Raw genomic sequence first — 14,823 nt, 5'->3', positions numbered from 1 at the left:
CATGGTCATTAAAACGCTAAATGAATAGACGTTCATAAACCAGTCAGTGCAACTCATCATTTTGGTCTCCAATTCTCAAACTCAAATTCTCACCCACGGAGGATTAAATGAGAATCTTTCTTGTTTAACACTGGAATGGGGTGGTGCACTGTTCACTACCCGAAGATACTGCCACATCGGGTCAATGCATAGGGCGACAGAAGCAAGCTTCCAAATCAGCTCCCTTTCTCAAAAATCCATTTAATTTATGGTCCCCAGATAGGGAACGTATGTATCAGTATGTGCTCACAAGTCACCCAAGTGCAAGTATTCACACAAAAAAAAACGTGCCTCAGGATGCAATCTGTCGCAAGATCCTTTCTTTTTTTACACTTGATCTAAGCCAAAAGGCCTAGAGGGGATAACCGGGAAAGGGGTGGACCCAACCATGTCCCCTTCATGAGCACTCACATTACTCATAGGAATGGAAGGAAGGCTGGCAGCCAACCAGCCTCCCATACACTTTCTGGGTGGGTGGCAGTCAGCCACCCATACATACATACAGCACAGGCTAAACCCACATCATCACTTAAAAAAAGGACAGGCGACCATTGCACTCTGATGGAGCATTTAGCAATGCAATCCATAGCCTGGCTTTTGCCTGAACCCCCATCACTCCTCCTCTTGCATATAAGACAATATTTCAGATCTGCATATGAAAACAACACGCCTACCTTTGTTGCACATAGCTGCCTGCCTGTCTCTAGTTACCCCACTGGCTGTAGCTGCGTCCCTTCCGACATGGAATAACACCAACTGTAACGATAAACTGAAAATTAACAGTATAAACCTGCATCATTTTGGACTCTGGTATTTGCTGAATCCGGGTGACCTGACAATCGATGGTGGTGCCGCTGGTGATTCTGGCCTTCTTGGAATCTGTTGGGCCTATGTGTTAGCTCACACATCACTTGGGTATCCATGGTAACTACCACAACATGGTCATCTGCAGTTTACATCTAGCCCGTGGCATTGAATGGCATTTTAAAAGTGCTAAGGGTCCTGGTGCAATAATCCTCCCATGAGGATCAGCCTCAACGGCTTTGTAGATTGCACTCATGTCAGCAACTCCATATACATTTTTTTTTCTTCATGCTTCTTTCTTCATCCTTTTTTCTTTCTGTCATTCAGACTTTCATTCATTCGATCTCTCTCACTCACTTGCTTTAACTCATTTGTTCTCACTCACTCACTCAATCACTCACTCACTCATTCACTCTCACTCACTCTCACTCTCTCACTCACTCGCTCACTAAGTCAGTCTCTCTCTCTCTCTCTCTTTTTCTTTTTATATATATTTTTTTCCGTCTTCTTCTTCTTCTTCTTCAGACCCTGTCATAGCACTAATGCCTTTCCAATACCACCAGCAGATGGAGACACTCCATTGCAACATTGGTTGTGAGCAGCAGTTTCTAAAAACCAATGCCTCATGGCGGATTTCCCATCCATCAATGGATGGTAAATTTTGTTTTTATCATTCACTGACCACAGAAACCAATGCATGGTCAAGCAACAGCAATGACACACCCTTGTGTATAGGCATGAGACCCTCATGTCATTTAACAGGATTCAGCACCACCCACAAGACAGCTACCTGTCATGTCATGTCAAACCTGCACAGGTGTGCTAGTTTATTATTATTTAGTTTTATTTTATTTATTTACACCAATCAGTGTGCAAACATGGTCATTAAAACGCTAAATGAATAGACGTTCATAAACCAGTCAGTGCAACTCATCATTTTGGTCTCCAATTCTCAAACTCAAATTCTCACCCACGGAGGATTAAATGAGAATCTTTCTTGTTTAACACTGGAATGGGGTGGTGCACTGTTCACTACCCGAAGATACTGCCACATCGGGTCAATGCATAGGGCGACAGAAGCAAGCTTCCAAATCAGCTCCCTTTCTCAAAAATCCATTTAATTTATGGTCCCCAGATAGGGAACGTATGTATCAGTATGTGCTCACAAGTCACCCAAGTGCAAGTATTCACACAAAAAAAAACATGCCTCAGGATGCGATCTGTCGCAAGATCCTTTCTTTTTTTTACACTTGATCTAAGCCAAAAGGCCTAGAGGGGATAACCGGGAAAGGGGTGGACCCAACCATGTCCCCTTCATGAGCACTCACATTACTCATAGGAATGGAAGGAAGGCTGGCAGCCAACCAGCCTCCCATACACTTTCTGGGTGGGTGGCAGTCAGCCACCCATACATACATACAGCACAGGCTAAACCCACATCATCACTTAAAAAAAGGACAGGCGACCATTGCACTCTGATGGAGCATTTAGCAATGCAATCCATAGCCTGGCTTTTGCCTGAACCCCCATCACTCCTCCTCTTGCATATAAGACAATATTTCAGATCTGCATATGAAAACAACACGCCTACCTTTGTTGCACATAGCTGCCTGCCTGTCTCTAGTTACCCCACTGGCTGTAGCTGCGTCCCTTCCGACATGGAATAACACCAACTGTAACGATAAACTGAAAATTAACAGTATAAACCTGCATCATTTTGGACTCTGGTATTTGCTGAATCCGGGTGACCTGACAATCGATGGTGGTGCCGCTGGTGATTCTGGCCTTCTTGGAATCTGTTGGGCCTATGTGTTAGCTCACACATCACTTGGGTATCCATGGTAACTACCACAACATGGTCATCTGCAGTTTACATCTAGCCCGTGGCATTGAATGGCATTTTAAAAGTGCTAAGGGTCCTGGTGCAATAATCCTCCCATGAGGATCAGCCTCAACGGCTTTGTAGATTGCACTCATGTCAGCAACTCCATATACATTTTTTTTTCTTCATGCTTCTTTCTTCATCCTTTTTTCTTTCTGTCATTCAGACTTTCATTCATTCGATCTCTCTCACTCACTTGCTTTAACTCATTTGTTCTCACTCACTCACTCACTCAATCACTCACTCACTCATTCACTCTCACTCACTCTCACTCTCTCACTCACTCGCTCACTAAGTCAGTCTCTCTCTCTCTCTCTCTTTTTCTTTTTATATATATTTTTTTCCGTCTTCTTCTTCTTCTTCTTCAGACCCTGTCATAGCACTAATGCCTTTCCAATACCACCAGCAGATGGAGACACTCCATTGCAACATTGGTTGTGAGCAGCAGTTTCTAAAAACAAATGCCTCATGGCGGATTTCCCATCCATCAATGGATGGTAAATTTTGTTTTTATCATTCACTGACCACAGAAACCAATGCATGGTCAAGCAACAGCAATGACACACCCTTGTGTATAGGCATGAGACCCTCATGTCATTTAACAGGATTCAGCACCACCCACAAGACAGCTACCTGTCATGTCATGTCAAACCTGCACAGGTGTGCTAGATTATTATTATTTAGTTTTATTTTATTTTTTTACACCAATCAGTGTGCAAACATGGTCATTAAAACGCTAAATGAATAGACGTTCATAAACCAGTCAGTGCAACTCATCATTTTGGTCTCCAATTCTCAAACTCAAATTCTCACCCACGGAGGATTAAATGAGAATCTTTCTTGTTTAACACTGGAATGGGGTGGTGCACTGTTCACTACCCGAAGATACTGCCACATCGGGTCAATGCATAGGGCGACAGAAGCAAGCTTCCAAATCAGCTCCCTTTCTCAAAAATCCATTTAATTTATGGTCCCCAGATAGGGAACGTATGTATCAGTATGTGCTCACAAGTCACCCAAGTGCAAGTATTCACACAAAAAAAAACGTGCCTCAGGATGCGATCTGTCGCAAGATCCTTTCTTTTTTTACACTTGATCTAAGCCAAAAGGCCTAGAGGGGATAACCGGGAAAGGGGTGGACCCAACCATGTCCCCTTCATGAGCACTCACATTACTCATAGGAATGGAAGGAAGGCTGGCAGCCAACCAGCCTCCCATACACTTTCTGGGTGGGTGGCAGTCAGCCACCCATACATACATACAGCACAGGCTAAACCCACATCATCACTTAAAAAAAGGACAGGCGACCATTGCACTCTGATGGAGCATTTAGCAATGCAATCCATAGCCTGGCTTTTGCCTGAACCCCCATCACTCCTCCTCTTGCATATAAGACAATATTTCAGATCTGCATATGAAAACAACACGCCTACCTTTGTTGCACATAGCTGCCTGCCTGTCTCTAGTTACCCCACTGGCTGTAGCTACGTCCCTTCCGACATGGAATAACACCAACTGTAACGATAAACTGAAAATTAACAGTATAAACCTGCATCATTTTGGACTCTGGTATTTGCTGAATCCGGGTGACCTGACAATCGATGGTGGTGCCGCTGGTGATTCTGGCCTTCTTGGAATCTGTTGGGCCTATGTGTTAGCTCACACATCACTTGGGTATCCATGGTAACTACCACAACATGGTCATCTGCAGTTTACATCTAGCCCGTGGCATTGAATGGCATTTTAAAAGTGCTAAGGGTCCTGGTGCAATAATCCTCCCATGAGGATCAGCCTCAACGGCTTTGTAGATTGCACTCATGTCAGCAACTCCATATACATTTTTTTTTCTTCATGCTTCTTTCTTCATCCTTTTTTCTTTCTGTCATTCAGACTTTCATTCATTCGATCTCTCTCACTCACTTGCTTTAACTCATTTGTTCTCACTCACTCACTCACTCAATCACTCACTCACTCATTCACTCTCACTCACTCTCACTCTCTCACTCACTCGCTCACTAAGTCAGTCTCTCTCTCTCTCTTTTTCTTTTTATATATATTTTTTTCCGTCTTCTTCTTCTTCTTCTTCTTCTTCAGACCCTGTCATAGCACTAATGCCTTTCCAATACCACCAGCAGATGGAGACACTCCATTGCAACATTGGTTGTGAGCAGCAGTTTCTAAAAACAAATGCCTCATGGCGGATTTCCCATCCATCAATGGATGGTAAATTTTGTTTTTATCATTCACTGACCACAGAAACCAATGCATGGTCAAGCAACAGCAATGACACACCCTTGTGTATAGGCATGAGACCCTCATGTCATTTAACAGGATTCAGCACCACCCACAAGACAGCTACCTGTCATGTCATGTCAAACCTGCACAGGTGTGCTAGATTATTATTATTTAGTTTTATTTTATTTTTTTACACCAATCAGTGTGCAAACATGGTCATTAAAACGCTAAATGAATAGACGTTCATAAACCAGTCAGTGCAACTCATCATTTTGGTCTCCAATTCTCAAACTCAAATTCTCACCCACGGAGGATTAAATGAGAATCTTTCTTGTTTAACACTGGAATGGGGTGGTGCACTGTTCACTACCCGAAGATACTGCCACATCGGGTCAATGCATAGGGCGACAGAAGCAAGCTTCCAAATCAGCTCCCTTTCTCAAAAATCCATTTAATTTATGGTCCCCAGATAGGGAACGTATGTATCAGTATGTGCTCACAAGTCACCCAAGTGCAAGTATTCACACAAAAAAAAACGTGCCTCAGGATGCGATCTGTCGCAAGATCCTTTCTTATTTTACACTTGATCTAAGCCAAAAGGCCTAGAGGGGATAACCGGGCAAGGGGTGGACCCAACCATGTCCCCTTCATGAGCACTCACATTACTCATAGGAATGGAAGGAAGGCTGGCAGCCAACCAGCCTCCCATACACTTTCTGGGTGGGTGGCAGTCAGCCACCCATACATACATACAGCACAGGCTAAACCCACATCATCACTTAAAAAAAGGACAGGCGACCATTGCACTCTGATGGAGCATTTAGCAATGCAATCCATAGCCTGGCTTTTGCCTGAACCCCCATCACTCCTCCTCTTGCATATAAGACAATATTTCAGATCTGCATATGAAAACAACACGCCTACCTTTGTTGCACATAGCTGCCTGCCTGTCTCTAGTTACCCCACTGGCTGTAGCTGCGTCCCTTCCGACATGGAATAACACCAACTGTAACGATAAACTGAAAATTAACAGTATAAACCTGCATCATTTTGGACTCTGGTATTTGCTGAATCCGGGTGACCTGACAATCGATGGTGGTGCCGCTGGTGATTCTGGCCTTCTTGGAATCTGTTGGGCCTATGTGTTAGCTCACACATCACTTGGGTATCCATGGTAACTACCACAACATGGTCATCTGCAGTTTACATCTAGCCCGTGGCATTGAATGGCATTTTAAAAGTGCTAAGGGTCCTGGTGCAATAATCCTCCCATGAGGATCAGCCTCAACGGCTTTGTAGATTGCACTCATGTCAGCAACTCCATATAAATTTTTTTTTCTTCATGCTTCTTTCTTCATCCTTTTTTATTTCTGTCATTCAGACTTTCATTCATTCGATCTCTCTCACTCACTTGCTTTAACTCATTTGTTCTCACTCACTCACTCACTCACTCAATCACTCACTCACTCATTCACTCTCACTCACTCTCTCACTCACTCGCTCACTAAGTCAGTCTCTCTCTCTCTCTTTTTCTTTTTATATATATTTTTTTCCGTCTTCTTCTTCTTCTTCTTCTTCTTCAGACCCTGTCATAGCACTAATGCCTTTCCAATACCACCAGCAGATGGAGACACTCCATTGCAACATTGGTTGTGAGCAGCAGTTTCTAAAAACAAATGCCTCATGGCGGATTTCCCATCAATCAATGGATGGTAAATTTTGTTTTTATCATTCACTGACCACAGAAACCAATGCATGGTCAAGCAACAGCAATGACACACCCTTGTGTATAGGCATGAGACCCTCATGTCATTTAACAGGATTCAGCACCACCCACAAGACAGCTACCTGTCATGTCATGTCAAACCTGCACAGGTGTGCTAGATTATTATTATTTAGTTTTATTTTATTTTTTTACACCAATCAGTGTGCAAACATGGTCATTAAAACGCTAAATGAATAGACGTTCATAAACCAGTCAGTGCAACTCATCATTTTGGTCTCCAATTCTCAAACTCAAATTCTCACCCACGGAGGATTAAATGAGAATCTTTCTTGTTTAACACTGGAATGGGGTGGTGCACTGTTCACTACCCGAAGATACTGCCACATCGGGTCAATGCATAGGGCGACAGAAGCAAGCTTCCAAATCAGCTCCCTTTCTCAAAAATCCATTTAATTTATGGTCCCCAGATAGAGAACGTATGTATCAGTATGTGCTCACAAGTCACCCAAGTGCAAGTATTCACACAAAAAAAAACGTGTCTCAGGATGCGATCTGTCGCAAGATCCTTTCTTTTTTTACACTTGATCTAAGCCAAAAGGCCTAGAGGGGATAACCGGGAAAGGGGTGGACCCAACCATGTCCCCTTCATGAGCACTCACATTACTCATAGGAATGGAAGGAAGGCTGGCAGCCAACCAGCCTCCCATACACTTTCTGGGTGGGTGGCAGTCAGCCACCCATACATACATACAGCACAGGCTAAACCCACATCATCACTTAAAAAAAGGACAGGCGACCATTGCACTCTGATGGAGCATTTAGCAATGCAATCCATAGCCTGGCTTTTGCCTGAACCCCCATCACTCCTCCTCTTGCATATAAGACAATATTTCAGATCTGCATATGAAAACAACACGCCTACCTTTGTTGCACATAGCTGCCTGCCTGTCTCTAGTTACCCCACTGGCTGTAGCTGCGTCCCTTCCGACATGGAATAACACCAACTGTAACGATAAACTGAAAATTAACAGTATAAACCTGCATCATTTTGGACTCTGGTATTTGCTGAATCCGGGTGACCTGACAATCGATGGTGGTGCCGCTGGTGATTCTGGCCTTCTTGGAATCTGTTGGGCCTATGTGTTAGCTCACACATCACTTGGGTATCCATGGTAACTACCACAACATGGTCATCTGCAGTTTACATCTAGCCCGTGGCATTGAATGGCATTTTAAAAGTGCTAAGGGTCCTGGTGCAATAATCCTCCCATGAGGATCAGCCTCAACGGCTTTGTAGATTGCACTCATGTCAGCAACTCCATATACATTTTTTTTTCTTTATGCTTCTTTCTTCATCCTTTTTTCTTTCTGTCATTCAGACTTTCATTCATTCGATCTCTCTCACTCACTTGCTTTAACTCATTTGTTCTCACTCACTCACTCACTCACTCAATCACTCACTCACTCATTCACTCTCACTCACTCTCACTCTCTCACTCACTCGCTCACTAAGTCAGTCTCTCTCTCTCTCTCTCTCTTTTTCTTTTTATATATATTTTTTTCCGTCTTCTTCTTCTTCTTCTTCTTCTTCTTCTTCTTCTTCAGACCCTGTCATAGCACTAATGCCTTTCCAATACCACCAGCAGATGGAGACACTCCATTGCAACACTGGTTGTGAGCAGCAGTTTCTAAAAACAAATGCCTCATGGCGGATTTCCCATCCATCAATGGATGGTAAATTTTGTTTTTATCATTCACTGACCACAGAAACCAATGCATGGTCAAGCAACAGCAATGACACACCCTTGTGTATAGGCATGAGACCCTCATGTCATTTAACAGGATTCAGCACCACCCACAAGACAGCTACCTGTCATGTCATGTCAAACCTGCACAGGTGTGCTAGATTATTATTATTTAGTTTTATTTTATTTTTTTACACCAATCAGTGTGCAAACATGGTCATTAAAACGCTAAATGAATAGACGTTCATAAACCAGTCAGTGCAACTCATCATTTTGGTCTCCAATTCTCAAACTCAAATTCTCACCCACGGAGGATTAAATGAGAATCTTTCTTGTTTAACACTGGAATGGGGTGGTGCACTGTTCACTACCCGAAGATACTGCCACATCGGGTCAATGCATAGGGCGACAGAAGCAAGCTTCCAAATCAGCTCCCTTTCTCAAAAATCCATTTAATTTATGGTCCCCAGATAGGGAACGTATGTATCAGTATGTGCTCACAAGTCACCCAAGTGCAAGTATTCACACAAAAAAAAACGTGTCTCAGGATGCGATCTGTCGCAAGATCCTTTCTTTTTTTACACTTGATCTAAGCCAAAAGGCCTAGAGGGGATAACCGGGAAAGGGGTGGACCCAACCATGTCCCCTTCATGAGCACTCACATTACTCATAGGAATGGAAGGAAGGCTGGCAGCCAACCAGCCTCCCATACACTTTCTGGGTGGGTGGCAGTCAGCCACCCATACATACATACAGCACAGGCTAAACCCACATCATCACTTAAAAAAAGGACAGGCGACCATTGCACTCTGATGGAGCATTTAGCAATGCAATCCATAGCCTGGCTTTTGCCTGAACCCCCATCACTCCTCCTCTTGCATATAAGACAATATTTCAGATCTGCATATGAAAACAACACGCCTACCTTTGTTGCACATAGCTGCCTGCCTGTCTCTAGTTACCCCACTGGCTGTAGCTGCGTCCCTTCCGACATGGAATAACACCAACTGTAACGATAAACTGAAAATTAACAGTATAAACCTGCATCATTTTGGACTCTGGCATTTGCTGAATCCGGGTGACCTGACAATCGATGGTGGTGCCGCTGGTGATTCTGGCCTTCTTGGAATCTGTTGGGCCTATGTGTTAGCTCACACATCACTTGGGTATCCATGGTAACTACCACAACATGGTCATCTGCAGTTTACATCTAGCCCGTGGCATTGAATGGCATTTTAAAAGTGCTAAGGGTCCTGGTGCAATAATCCTCCCATGAGGATCAGCCTCAACGGCTTTGTAGATTGCACTCATGTCAGCAACTCCATATACATTTTTTTTTCTTCATGCTTCTTTCTTCATCCTTTTTTCTTTCTGTCATTCAGACTTTCATTCATTCGATCTCTCTCACTCACTTGCTTTAACTCATTTGTTCTCACTCACTCACTCACTCAATCACTCACTCACTCATTCACTCTCACTCACTCTCACTCTCTCACTCACTCGCTCACTAAGTCAGTCTCTCTCTCTCTCTCTCTTTTTCTTTTTATATATATTTTTTTTCCGTCTTCTTCTTCTTCTTCAGACCCTGTCATAGCACTAATGCCTTTCCAATACCACCAGCAGATGGAGACACTCCATTGCAACATTGGTTGTGAGCAGCAGTTTCTAAAAACAAATGCCTCATGGCGGATTTCCCATCCATCAAAGGATAGTAAATTTTGTTTTTATCATTCACTGACCACAGAAACCAATGCATGGTCAAGCAACAGCAATGACACACCCTTGTGTATAGGCATGAGACCCTCATGTCATTTAACAGGATTCAGCACCACCCACAAGACAGCTACCTGTCATGTCATGTCAAACCTGCACAGGTGTGCTAGATTATTATTATTTAGTTTTATTTTATTTTTTTTACACCAATCAGTGTGCAAACATGATCATTAAAACGCTAAATGAATAGACGTTCATAAACCAGTCAGTGCAACTCATCATTTTGGTCTCCAATTCTCAAACTCAAATTCTCCCCCACGGAGGATTAAATGAGAATCTTTCTTGTTTAACACTGGAATGGGGTGGTGCACTGTTCACTACCCGAAGATACTGCCACATTGGGTCAATGCATAGGGCGACAGAAGCAAGCTTCAAAATCAGCTCCCTTTCTCAAAAATCCATTTAATTTATGGTCCCCAGATAGGGAACGTATGTATCAGTATGTGCTCACAAGTCACCCAAGTGCAAGTATTCACACAAAAAAAAACGTGCCTCAGGATGCGATCTGTCGCAAGATCCTTTCTTTTTTTACACTTGATCTAAGCCAAAAGGCCTAGAGGGGATAACTGGGAAAGGGGTGGACCCAACCATGTCCCCTTCATGAGCACTCACATTACTCATAGGAATGGAAGGAAGGCTGGCAGCCAACCAGCCTCCCATACACTTTATTGGTGGGTGGCAGTCAGCCACCCATACATACATACAGCACAGGCTAAACCCACATCATCACTTAAAAAAAGGACAGGCGACCATTGCACTCTGATGGAGCATTTAGCAATGCAATCCATAGCCTAGCTTTTGCCTGAACCCCCATCACTCCTCCTCTTGCATATAAGACAATATTTCAGATCTGCATATGAAAACAACACGCCTACCTTTGTTGCACATAGCTGCCTGCCTGTCTCTAGTTACCCCACTGGCTGTAGCTGCGTCCCTTCCGACATGGAATAACACCAACTGTAACGATAAACTGAAAATTAACAGTATAAACCTGCATCATTTTGGACTCTGGTATTTGCTGAATCCGGGTGACCTGACAATCGATGGTGGTGCCGCTGGTGATTCTGGCCTTCTTGGAATCTGTTGGGCCTATGTGTTAGCTCACACATCACTTGGGTATCCATGGTAACTACCACAACATGGTCATCTGCAGTTTACATCTAGCCCGTGGCATTGAATGGCATTTTAAAAGTGCTAAGGGTCCTGGTGCAATAATCCTCCCATGAGGATCAGCCTCAACGGCTTTGTAGATTGCACTCATGTCAGCAACTCCATATACATTTTTTTTTCTTCATGCTTCTTTCTTCATCCTTTTTTCTTTCTGTCATTCAGACTTTCATTCATTCGATCTCTCTCACTCACTTGCTTTAACTCATTTGTTCTCACTCACTCACTCACTCACTCACTCAATCACTCACTCACTCATTCACTCTCACTCACTCTCACTCTCTCACTCACTCGCTCACTAAGTCAGTCTCTCTCTCTCTCTCTCTTTTTCTTTTTATATATATTTTTTTCCGTCTTCTTCTTCTTCTTCTTCAGACCCTGTCATAGCACTAATGCCTTTCCAATACCACCAGCAGATGGAGACACTCCATTGCAACATTGGTTGTGAGCAGCAGTTTCTAAAAACAAATGCCTCATGGCGGATTTCCCATCCATCAATGGATGGTAAATTTTGTTTTTATCATTCACTGACCACAGAAACCAATGCATGGTCAAGCAGCAGCAAAGACACACCCTTGTGTATAGGCATGAGACCCTCATGTCATTTAACAGGATTCAGCACCACCCACAAGACAGCTACCTGTCATGTCATGTCAAACCTGCACAGGTGTGCTAGATTATTATTATTTAGTTTTATTTTATTTTTTTACACCAATCAGTGTGCAAACATGGTCATTAAAACGCTAAATGAATAGACGTTCATAAACCAGTCAGTGCAACTCATCATTTTGGTCTCCAATTCTCAAACTCAAATTCTCACCCACGGAGGATTAAATGAGAATCTTTCTTGTTTAACACTGGAATGGGGTGGTGCACTGTTCACTACCCGAAGATACTGCCACATCGGGTCAATGCATAGGGCGACAGAAGCAAGCTTCCAAATCAGCTCCCTTTCTCAAAAATCCATTTAATTTATGGTCCCCAGATAGGGAACGTATGTATCAGTATGTGCTCACAAGTCACCCAAGTGCAAGTATTCACACAAAAAAAAAAAAACGTGCCTCAGGATGCGATCTGTCGCAAGATCCTTGCTTTTTTTACACTTGATCTAAGCCAAAAGGCCTAGAGGGGATAACCGGGAAAGGGGTGGACCCAACCATGTCCCCTTCATGAGCACTCACATTACTCATAGGAATGGAAGGAAGGCTGGCAGCCAACCAGCCTCCCATACACTTTCTGGGTGGGTGGCAGTCAGCCACCCATACATACATACAGCACAGGCTAAACCCACATCATCACTTAAAAAAAGGACAGGCGACCATTGCACTCTGATGGAGCATTTAGCAATGCAATCCATAGCCTGGCTTTTGCCTGAACCCCCATCACTCCTCCTCTTGCATATAAGACAATATTTCAGATCTGCATATGAAAACAACACGCCTACCTTTGTTGCACATAGCTGCCTGCCTGTCTCTAGTTACCCCACTGGCTGTAGCTGCGTCCCTTCCGACATGGAATAACACCAACTGTAACGATAAACTGAAAATTAACAGTATAAACCTGCATCATTTTGGACTCTGGTATTTGCTGAATCCGGGTGACCTGACAATCGATGGTGGTGCCGCTGGTGATTCTGGCCTTCTTGGAATCTGTTGGGCCTATGTGTTAGCTCACACATCACTTGGGTATCCATGGTAACTACCACAACATGGTCATCTGCAGTTTACATCTAGCCCGTGGCATTGAATGGCATTTTAAAAGTGCTAAGGGTCCTGGTGCAATAATCCTCCCATGAGGATCAGCCTCAACGGCTTTGTAGATTGCACTCATGTCAGCAACTCCATATACATTTTTTTTTCTTCATGCTTCTTTCTTCATCCTTTTTTCTTTCTGTCATTCAGACTTTCATTCATTCGATCTCTCTCACTCACTTGCTTTAACTCATTTGTTCTCACTCACTCAATCACTCACTCACTCATTCACTCTCACTCACTCTCACTCTCTCACTCACTCGCTCACTAAGTCAGTCTCTCTCTCTCTCTCTCTCTTTTTCTTTTTATATATATTTTTTTCCGTCTTCTTCTTCTTCTTCTTCTTCTTCTTCAGACCCTGTCATAGCACTAATGCCTTTCCAATACCACCAGCAGATGGAGACACTCCATTGCAACATTGGTTGTGAGCAGCAGTTTCTAAAAACAAATGCCTCATGGCGGATTTCCCATCCATCAATGGATGGTAAATTTTGTTTTTATCATTCACTGACCACAGAAACCAATGCATGGTCAAGCAACAGCAATGACACACCCTTGTGTATAGGCATGAGACCCTCATGTCATTTAACAGGATTCAGCACCACCCACAAGACAGCTACCTGTCATGTCATGTCAAACCTGCACAGGTGTGCTAGATTATTATTATTTAGTTTTATTTTATTTTTTTACACCAATCAGTGTGCAAACATGGTCATTAAAACGCTAAATGAATAGACGTTCATAAACCAGTCAGTGCAACTCATCATTTTGGTCTCCAATTCTCAAACTCAAATTCTCACCCACGGAGGATTAAATGAGAATCTTTCTTGTTTAACACTGGAATGGGGTGGTGCACTGTTCACTACCCGAAGATACTGCCACATCGGGTCAATGCATAGGGCGACAGAAGCAAGCTTCCAAATCAGCTCCCTTTCTCAAAAATCCATTTAATTTATGGTCCCCAGATAGGGAACGTATGTATCAGTATGTGCTCACAAGTCACTCAAGTGCAAGTATTCACACAAAAAAAAACCTGCCTCAGGATGCGATCTGTCGCAAGATCCTTTCTTTTTTTACACTTGATCTAAGCCAAAAGGCCTAGAGGGGATAACCAGGAAAGGGGTGGACCCAACCATGTCCCCTTCATGAGCACTCACATTACTCATAGGAATGGAAGGAAGGCTGGCAGCCAACCAGCCTCCCATACACTTTCTGGGTGGGTGGCAGTCAGCCACCCATACATACATACAGCACAGGCTAAACCCACATCATCACTTAAAAAAAGGACAGGCGACCATTGCACTCTGATGGAGCATTTAGCAATGCAATCCATAGCCTGGCTTTTGCCTGAACCCCCATCACTCCTCCTCTTGCATATAAGACAATATTTCAGATCTGCATATGAAAACAACACGCCTACCTTTGTTGCACATAGCTGCCTGCCTGTCTCTAGTTACCCCACTGGCTGTAGCTGCGTCCCTTCCGACATGGAATAACACCAACTGTAACGATAAACTGAAAATTAACAGTATAAACCTGCATCATTTTGGACTCTGGTATTTGCTGAATCCGGGTGACCTGACAATCGATGGTGGTGCCGCTGGTGATTCTGGCCTTCTTGGAATCTGTTGGGCCTATGTGTTAGCTCACACATCACTTGGGTATCCATGGTAACTACCACAACATGGTCATCTGCAGTTT

General features: G+C 43.5%; 9 pseudogenes; all 9 read right to left on the bottom strand.

Annotated features, from left to right (window-relative positions):
* Positions 1–138: 138 nt before the first annotated feature.
* Positions 139–402, bottom strand: LOC130290185 (U2 spliceosomal RNA; annotated as a pseudogene).
* A 1,456-nt stretch (positions 403–1,858) lies between these two features.
* On the bottom strand, positions 1,859–2,123 carry LOC130288612 (U2 spliceosomal RNA; annotated as a pseudogene).
* A 1,460-nt stretch (positions 2,124–3,583) lies between these two features.
* LOC130286718 (U2 spliceosomal RNA) lies at positions 3,584–3,847 on the bottom strand (annotated as a pseudogene).
* A 1,462-nt stretch (positions 3,848–5,309) lies between these two features.
* Positions 5,310–5,573, bottom strand: LOC130285935 (U2 spliceosomal RNA; annotated as a pseudogene).
* A 1,460-nt stretch (positions 5,574–7,033) lies between these two features.
* On the bottom strand, positions 7,034–7,297 carry LOC130289170 (U2 spliceosomal RNA; annotated as a pseudogene).
* Positions 7,298–8,781: 1,484 nt separating this feature from the next.
* LOC130290213 (U2 spliceosomal RNA) lies at positions 8,782–9,045 on the bottom strand (annotated as a pseudogene).
* Positions 9,046–10,504: 1,459 nt separating this feature from the next.
* Positions 10,505–10,768, bottom strand: LOC130289615 (U2 spliceosomal RNA; annotated as a pseudogene).
* A 1,468-nt stretch (positions 10,769–12,236) lies between these two features.
* Positions 12,237–12,504, bottom strand: LOC130288520 (U2 spliceosomal RNA; annotated as a pseudogene).
* A 1,463-nt stretch (positions 12,505–13,967) lies between these two features.
* On the bottom strand, positions 13,968–14,231 carry LOC130285616 (U2 spliceosomal RNA; annotated as a pseudogene).
* Positions 14,232–14,823: the final 592 nt, after the last annotated feature.

The sequence above is a fragment of the Hyla sarda genome, chromosome 8 (genome assembly GCF_029499605.1).
Source record: "Hyla sarda isolate aHylSar1 chromosome 8, aHylSar1.hap1, whole genome shotgun sequence".
NCBI lineage: Eukaryota > Metazoa > Chordata > Amphibia > Anura > Hylidae > Hyla > Hyla sarda.
This window is presented reverse-complemented; position numbering and strand designations above follow the sequence as displayed.